General features: G+C 39.9%; 1 long non-coding RNA gene across 1 annotated transcript; it reads right to left on the minus strand.

Annotated features, from left to right (window-relative positions):
• Window positions 1–6,651: 6,651 nt before the first annotated feature.
• On the minus strand, window positions 6,652–8,802 carry LOC104415619. The gene is made up of 2 exons (XR_005545537.1): window positions 8,251–8,802; window positions 6,652–7,225 (listed from the first exon to the last, which is right to left on the minus strand). It is a non-coding gene; the product is annotated as an uncharacterized LOC104415619 (long non-coding RNA).
• Between the last annotated feature and the right edge of the window lie 201 nt (window positions 8,803–9,003).

The following is a 9,003-nucleotide window of genomic DNA, read 5'->3' on the forward strand; positions in this document are numbered from 1 at the left end:
ACAAGCTGAGAGTTCTGCGACGACTTCACCCGCAGCTTTTTTCGCCGTGAAACAGAATTCACGCAGTGGAATACAGTGTGACATGATTAGAGGCAGGAACGGGAAGCAATATCAAAAATCCGGCGTGAGTTTGCCCGGGATCCTCCAACTTACCGAGGGAACTGGGCTACAGAGCTCAAGATATATTCAAGGTTGCGGCAGCTTACCTCCAACCGCCGTGACCAGCTGGAATGTTATTGTTCTCCATTAACCTTCCGACTTCGCCTAGCCTCGCCTCCTTTGTTTCCCGAGAACGAGGTTTCTTCAAGCACGGGCGATTGCGGCGCGCTAGGAGTTCCTCATGAGAAGTACATGCGAGTTGCAGGCGCTTTCTTGCGTTGCATGCGTCGGCTTTGTCAACACTTAGCAGCCCAAGTTCACTTATAGTAAGGAAGAGGCTGCGGCATCTGACCAAAGAAAACAAAAAGGCGAAAGCGACCCAAGGTCGCCCCGCAAGTTTTGTTCTCTAATCTCTTTCCTTATGGTTAATATATATATATATATTGAAATAATCAAATATTAAATTACGCCTTTGTCTAATAATTTAAATTTTTAGAACAATTAACTATAATCTCACAAAATCTTGTATTGTATCAGAGCTAGAAGTCCTAAAATTCAAACATTTTCAGACTCCATTTACATCGTTAATTAAATATGTCAACATTTAGTACTAGGCAAAAAAACCAGAATAAACATGAGAGTTAATATTATAATAATTAAATATTAAATCACACCACTGTCTAATAGTTTAAGTTTTAGAATAATTGATAGTGCCCCACAAAATCTCATGATATCCGAATTTTAATTTTTAAATCTTACCATCCGCATGTATTGCGTGAATGCAAAATGCCAAGTGCCGGGCACTTACTTGAAAATAAAAAAATAATTGAACCCATGATCCACTCTCCTTCGTTCTACTGTTTCCTTGACTTGAGGTGAACGTATCATCAACAAGCCCCACCGATATTTGTGTCCTCTATCCTCTGTTTTGTTTTGTTTTGTTTTTTTTTGTTAATATATCCAGATTATCATTCACGATGGTTTTAATGACTGGGACCATCACTGCAGACAATGTACTTATGGACATTTGATGATTGTACAGACCCATAAAAAAGTACTTGTTGCTAAGACACGTTAACTTGGTTTTTTTGTCTGTGTATTAGTGACCCCACGCGAAACTCCCACTGGTCATAAAGTGTCCCCACATATCTCAATCATTGACTTATGTCCCATTTACCTGAGTCAATGGTCGAGAATTGGTTGAAATACTAGAACCAACTTCGAGGTAGAGAATATCAATCCTCTTTCTCTTTATTTCTTTATTCATATTCAAAAAGCTAAATGATATTAATTTGATAGTCTAGACTCCGTTTGTTTCGTGGAAAAATTTGACATTTTTTAAAAATATTTTCCAAGAAATAGTTTTCTAGAAAATCACTATATTTTTTTTTGTGTTTGGCCAATAATGGAAAATGAACCTGAAATTATATTTTGTTGTTTGAAAATGAAAACCCACTTATATTTACCTAAATAAATATGCATTATTCAAACGCTAGTAACTTAAGCACAAATAAGGAAAAACCAAGCATGAGCACGAGGTCCAAGATATGGCCTTTGTGGACTCACAAAAGGTGCTTGTGACCGGGTCCATTGAGGTAAGGCCAAAGTCTATGGAGTCCAAACATGAGATTTTGGGCCCTTAGTGCTTGGGCCTCGATCAATCCATGTAGGGCTTGAGACCTCGGATTCTATGCCCATCTCCCCAAGCTCAGGCCCATTGAGGATGGGTAGGGAACCCAATGCTTGTTCTTGGATCTTGTCACTCGGGGTTGGCCCCATCAAGCGGGTCGAGGTCCATAAAGGCCAGGTTTGGGATCCTAGCGCCCATGCTAAGATCCCTGATATCTAAGCTTGGGACCTAAGAGTGCTCCACCCTCGAACTCAATGACCTCGAGCCCGAGTGTTGAGGGCTCGGGACCGAGGGCACAAGCGCCAAGGTCCTAAGTTTGGACCTCAATGGACCTAGGCCTTGCCTTGATGAAATTAAGATTGGGCCCTCGGTCCCGAGTTTGGACCTTGATGGACCTAGGCCCTACCTCAATGAAATTAACATTGGGCATCAAGCACTCAAGCACTAGCCATGAGGTCTCAAGCTCAAGTGCTAAGGACTCAAGCCTTGTCCTTACTTATACTGAAGCAAAATTACTCACCTTTCTATTTCTTTCAAATATGCATCAACAAATAAAAGGTCGTGCATCTCCCTTTTCTGACGAGAGTCTACTTTGTCCTCAAATGGGTAAATCTTTCGTTGAAATATTTGTAGACGGTTACTTCCCTCTCTCATATTTTACATGCTTCCTTATACTAGTGTGACGACCCCAAAACGTCACGGCTATTGTAGAACTACCAACATCATTATCTTTTCCATTTCATCTTTCCTAAGCATGCGGAAGTGTAAGGGACTAAAGAAAATTTTGCAATACACGCGATTTCTTGTAAACATGACAACTTCATTTCTTATTTATTTATTTATTTATATATATATACATCAGATAACAAGTAGAGTGCACTAGAGAATTCAAAAGGTTAGTATTACTTACTACACCGGACTGTACATTGATCACCCATCTCCACCTAGCTATACGTGTTTTGCCTAACCTAAGCCCCTAACACCATCAAAATCTTCCCAGCTTTAAAAGTCTTGCTTCCCTCCTACGTAAAGTCAACTAACACCCCGTAATGGACCATCGAGGAGGTAGGCATCGACTTTCTATTAATCAACCAAAGGTAGCATTGGCAAAGAGCAGCCATTGATTCATATAAATGATGCACATATCGATGAAAGAGATATGTTAAAACACTCATGATTTATGGGAGTATTTTGCGGGACAAAGATATTATGTCCCAAGTATATTATCTTTTTTGTGAATCTCATTCACTAGGAACATAAAGAGTTAAAATCTGGATATATTAACAAAAATAGAAAAGACAAAGAAAAAGAATAGAGAACAAAATTTGGGGGTAAAAATTGGAGTTCCAACACTCCCATCCGCAAGTTTCTTGTAAATAAACACGATGAGGTGCAAAGTAAATGGAACTTTCTTGTGATTTGCTTTGGGCTTTTGAGGTTACACATTTGACACTTCATCTCAATTACACATAAAGTCGAGCAAGAGAAGACGGCATAGTCTGCTTCGCGGAAGCTTGAAACCCATTCTCCACTAGACAAAGAGAGACTTGAGACGACTTGCTTGCCCAGAATGTCAATGGATCAGGCCCCATCTCCCAGGAAATCTCTTATTTCCGCATTTTGTGTACGTAGAAACGAAAAATCTTAGTCATCGACATCCATTTATATCTTGGTCCAGCTTTTCTGCCTCCCACCCCATCTTCTTCCTAGTTACAGAACCCCACCATCTCCTATCATTTTGTGATTACTGGGATTGTCCCCTTATTATGACCTTCTCGAGGGACCACGTTCGCTTCATGAAAATTACCCATTGACCCAACCCATTCGGTCTCCTTAATCAACATTACACAGAATGGCTTGGGTTCAGGAGTAATTTTAACATTGGTACTGAGAATTCGGAATCGGTTAGACAAACCCTGCAGTTGTAGGGTCTGAGAAATCGGACTTCTCCGATCCAACCTTGTAATTTAACATTGGGTCTTAGAAAATTCGACAGACAAACCCTGCAGATGCTCAGACCCCGCGAGCATAGGCGGGGTCTGAGAAATCGGATTTCTCCGACCCAGCCTTGTCATTTAACATTGGGCCTTAGAAATCCAAGACATGGGGTCTGATTATAGGATGATCTCCCATTGTGTTTCTGTTTTTGAGGCGGCGTAGTCTATATATTCACGTGAGAAAGGAAGTCTCTTAGCGATGCAAAAAGTGGAAAGGTTGTGGAGAACAACTATCCAGCTGATCACGGTCGTCGAAGGTAAGCTTCATCGTCCTCAAATACATCTTAAGCAATGTAGCCCAGCCTCCATCAATAAGTTGGAGGATTGGGAATAAAATCATGTCAAATTCTTGATATTCTTCGCGGTTCCCATCCCGGATCATGTCCACTGCATATATTCCATTACGTGGATGCTGTTTTACTAGGAAAATACTTGCACTAAATCAGGCGACCTTTGTACCACCCAGCTTTTTTTCAATTTTCTTTTATCTTTCTGTTATTGATTCAGGTTTCTGTTATCCATGTTCATGATGACTCGATTCTCGGAACAGAGCACGTACTTAGGGGCACATTTGCTGGATGTAAAACAGCTTGTTTCTGGCATTTCCTGGAAGTTTTACTCCCATTTTGTCTTCTATTCCTGCCAAATGATCGAGCTTTTTATTCTCGATGTATTTAATGGCTTGACTATCAGAACAGAGCATACTGGGTCCATCAAAACAGAGCATATTCAGTGAAGTGAAATTGCACTCATGGACATTTTTTTTTGCGACTTGATAAATACTCGTGATATTCATTTGGTGATTGAATACAGTTGGATTCATAGCAACAACAATCCCAAACGACAGAGTTTGTCCAAGGAGAGTGAAATATCGTAATAACTGTTAGTTCTTTTTAAAAATCACAGATTTGGAAAGAATGCGACCTTCTTTTAAAATTACCTGGTGGAAAAATTCTGGATGGTGATGAAGAGACACAACTGCATTTACACTCTGTTTCGTTCTTTTGTCCAGCAAAACTTATAACGAGTACAATGTAAAGTCTTGTTAGCTTTCCACATGAGTAAAGAAAAGACTTGCAATTAGCTTTACCCTGTTTCTACCCGATAAGTACGGGAGCTTTCCTGGTAGTTTTGTGCTAGTGGGTGGTTTTGTTTTTGTGATTTAAGTGTTATCGCGAGTGAGTTGGGAAAGGTTTGAAGGAGTTAAGGAGGTATCCCTTGCACTCCGGTGTTACATTTTGTCCAAAAGGAGAGCTTTCACCAGCTTAATTAGTCGTGGATCAATGCATGGGTTACACTCCTGCAGTGCATACATAGGTTAGACTAATGCGATGCATAGACTCATTAGCTATGATTTGCACCAGAAGCTTGACATCATACTACAAATTAATTTTCCTTTTGAACTTACGTTGGTAGTTCTTGATGTGTTTCAGCGAGTTTATTAGTTAAAGAGGTCTTGGGAAACGCTTGTTGTTTATTGTGGACTAGCATCTTGATATAGCTTTCGGAAAAAATGTCTTCATGTATGGTGTAAAAAGAGCTCACAACTTAAGCTTTTGCCAAAAACTAGCATCTAACTAGTAGTTTGCTTTTTTTTAATTCAAAGATTTAAAGCAGAGCTTGTAATTCAAATTGCTGCTACATATAACAACCATCTCGATTCAACGGAGGAGATCTTACTAGCCATCAGGGACATGTATAGCTACACAAGTCCAATCAACACTACCATTGCAGCCATCATGCTCATCTACATATTGGTAAAAAATGTCCGACACAAATTAATTTTCGAGATAGGAAGGTAAGATACTGACCCAAGGTTCCAACTTGCATATGCTCTCACCTCTATTGCTCTCGGTTGTGTTGCATGCAGTCTGCTGATATACATTCTGCTTGGTGACATGCCTTGGCTGATTCTCATTCCTTGTGTCCTAATGTTGATGATCCCATTCGAATTCGAATTGGAGGATTAATTGGACAATGGTGATAGTTTTCAGTTTTCCTATTGTTGTTGTGTGCTTCTTACGAAGTTTGTTTTGATGTGCATCTTTCCAATTCTAGCTTAGATATGAACCTCATGTTGTATTATTATTATCTTAAACTTTTTTTGCATGACATTGCAAAAATATATGATGATGATGAAGACGATGGTACTACTTAGTAAAGATTCTGATGCAATTCATGAAATTGGAGAAACAAGGATTTTTTTCTTTGGCCAGAGAGAAACGGGGAAATTGATTCAAAGAATAAAGCCCGTATATATTAAACAAAAGAAGAAGAATAGGAAACAAATCTTGGGGTAAAACTTGGTGTTCCAATGCTCCCCATCTACAAGTCGCTCGCGATCAAACAAGACTGGGGCTAGCAAATGGAATTTTTTGTGGTTTGCTTTGGGCTTTTGAGTATCCCCATTTGACTCTTTATCTCAACAGATCAAATTCATCTCTCTTGAAATATCTATCTCCCAACCCATTTAAAACATAAACACCAAAAACAAAAAATTCCTAGTCATCTATATATTGAAGCAAAATTACTATGGCTCACTTTTCAATTTTTTCCACATATGCTTCAACTTACAAAAGGTCATGCATCTTCATTTTCTAATGTGATTCCTCTTTATTCTCAAATGATAAATCTTTTGTTGAGGAATTTAGGCCCTGTTACTTCCGTCTCTCGCATATCGCATGCTTCCTTTATGCCAAGCTTAGTGGTTTTCATGTGACTCCGAGTTTGGGTAGATAGTTTCTAAAATATTTTTAGGTTAAATATGAGGATCGGATTACGAATTATGCCTAAATTGCAATTCACGAATAGAAAGATTAATGAATGAGGATGATTTGATTTTTTTTCTCAAATTTTATGAATTGATTCTAGCCAAAGAAAAAAAGATTCCCGATGTCTCCAACTTCATTACATTGAACTAGGGTCTTAACTAAACAGTACTATTCTCTTCATCACATCACATATTATGCTTTTCGATATGGATGATGTTCAAGGTAATAATAGTACAACACAAGGTCCATGTCCCTAAAGTAATAATAGTACAACAAAAGGTTCATGTCTAGGATAACATAAGCACGATGCACATCAATACTAGTTTCCCAAAGAGTAAACCACAATATTAAGAAAACCGAAAACGGTCACAATTTTCTAATTCACGATGAATGCTTGTGGGTTCATCAACTCAAGGACGTGGAGAACGAAAATCGACCAAGGCATGACACGAAGCAAAATGTACATCAGCAGACAGCACTTGACACATCTGATAACAACAATGATGTGAGCAAACGCAAGTCGGAACCTTGGGTCCATATCTTGCCTTCCCATCTTGAGGATTAATAACTGCCCGACGATTATGAGCACTGCGTAAATGCACACGATGGTTTCAAGGTTAGTGATGGTTGGAATACCCATGATTCCGATGGCACCAATCAAGATCTTTAGCAGGATCTTCTCCAGGAAATTAATTGTAGCAATTCGATCAGCATGCTCCGCTCCACGTCTACAAAACAAAATCAGCAAATCACTTGTTAGTGTACGTATAGTCTTTTGGAAAAGCTCAAATTTTGAGCTCTTTTTGCATCACATAAGAGGGCAGTCTTTCCAGAAGCTTTCAAAAACTACCAATTTAAGTTCTAGAGGAAATTTGATGATGTATGAAACCAAGCTTCTGGTAGCTAAGGCGTCTATGCATTGTAGAACTCTAAGCTATATATGCACTACAAGAGTATAAACCATCTATTGATCCACGTCTAATTAAGCTATTGAAAGACTTCATTTCAACAAACCGGTACATCAGAGCACAAGGGATACCTCCTTAACACCTATAAACTTTTCCTAACCTTCTCTTACAACACATTCACAAAAACAAGACCACTCACATGCACAAAACTACCAAGTAAGCCCCCTGTTTAGTGGTTGAAACAGAGTAAAGCTAGCTGCGCGTCTTCTCTTTTCTTAGGAGGAAAAGCTAAGAAGACTTTCAATTAGTGCGGTGTTCTCCATATGAGTTTCTCCTGACAAAAGAAGGCTGCAGAGTGCATATTAAGTCGTGTCTCTTCCTCACAGTGACAGAATTTTCTCTCTTACCCAATGACTCTAGGACATTATTTCCAACTTCATGATTTTCAGAAAGAAATGGCAGTTATTCCTGGTATGAGTCCTACTATATTCATACTTTTTCGACGGATTTACACCCACTGAAAATACTCTATTATGAGCGCGAGCCCATATTCTCTGTCCCGAGAGTCTAAGCCACTATGAACGTCGAGAACAAAAACCAGCACCTGAGTGTTACAGTATAACTACCCAGATAATGGAAATGATTTTACATCCACCAGATATGCCCCTAAGCAATCTCTTATTTAACATCCACCAGATATAACTACCTCAAACCGGCATCTAAGTGGTCATCATGAACATCGAGAACAAAAAGCCGGCTCAATCAACAAAAAGAGGAAAAACGAGCACAGGAACAAATCTGGATGGTAACAAGTCGGTATTCCAATCCGACTCTCAACAGCTTACTTCAAGAGACAAAGCCCTTTTTTTTTCCACAGGAAAGTGGAAGACCCCCATGGGACTCGCAGGTGCAAGTGAACAGTACAAGCTCAGAGGTCTGCGACGACTTCACCCACAGCTTTTTTCGCCGCGAAACAGCATTCACGCAGTGGAATACAGTGTGACATGATCAGAGGCAGGAACGGGAAGCAATATCAAGAATCCGGCGTGAGTTTGCCCGGGATCCTCCAACTTACTGAGGGAGCTGGGCTACAGAGCTCAAGATATATTCAAGGTTGCGGCAGCTTACCTCCAGCGACCGTGATCAGCTGGACGGTTATTGTTCTCCATTAACCTTCCGACTTCGCCTAGCCTCCCCTTTTTTCTTACCGAGAACGAGGTTTCTTCAAGCACGGGGCGATTGCAGCGCGCTAGGAGCTCTTCATGGGAAGTCCTTCATGCTATTTGCTGGCGCTTTCTTGCGTTGCATCGTCAGCTTTGTCTGCACTCAGCTGCCCAAGTTCCCTTATAGTAAGGAAGAGGCTGCGGCATCTGACCAAAGAAAACAAAAAGGCGAAAGCGACCTAAGGTCGCCCCACAAGTTCTGTTCTCTGATCTCTTTTCTTATGGTTAACGTGTTGGAATAATTACATATTAAATTACGCCTTCATCCAACAATTTAAGCTTTTAAAATAGTTGGCAGTAATCTCACAAAGTCTTGCAAGATATTAGAATTAGAGGTCTCAAAATTCGAATAGTTATAGGCTTCATTTACCTCTC

This window comes from Eucalyptus grandis, chromosome 8, assembly GCF_016545825.1.
Source record: "Eucalyptus grandis isolate ANBG69807.140 chromosome 8, ASM1654582v1, whole genome shotgun sequence".
In the NCBI taxonomy this organism is placed as follows: Eukaryota; Viridiplantae; Streptophyta; class Magnoliopsida; order Myrtales; family Myrtaceae; genus Eucalyptus; species Eucalyptus grandis.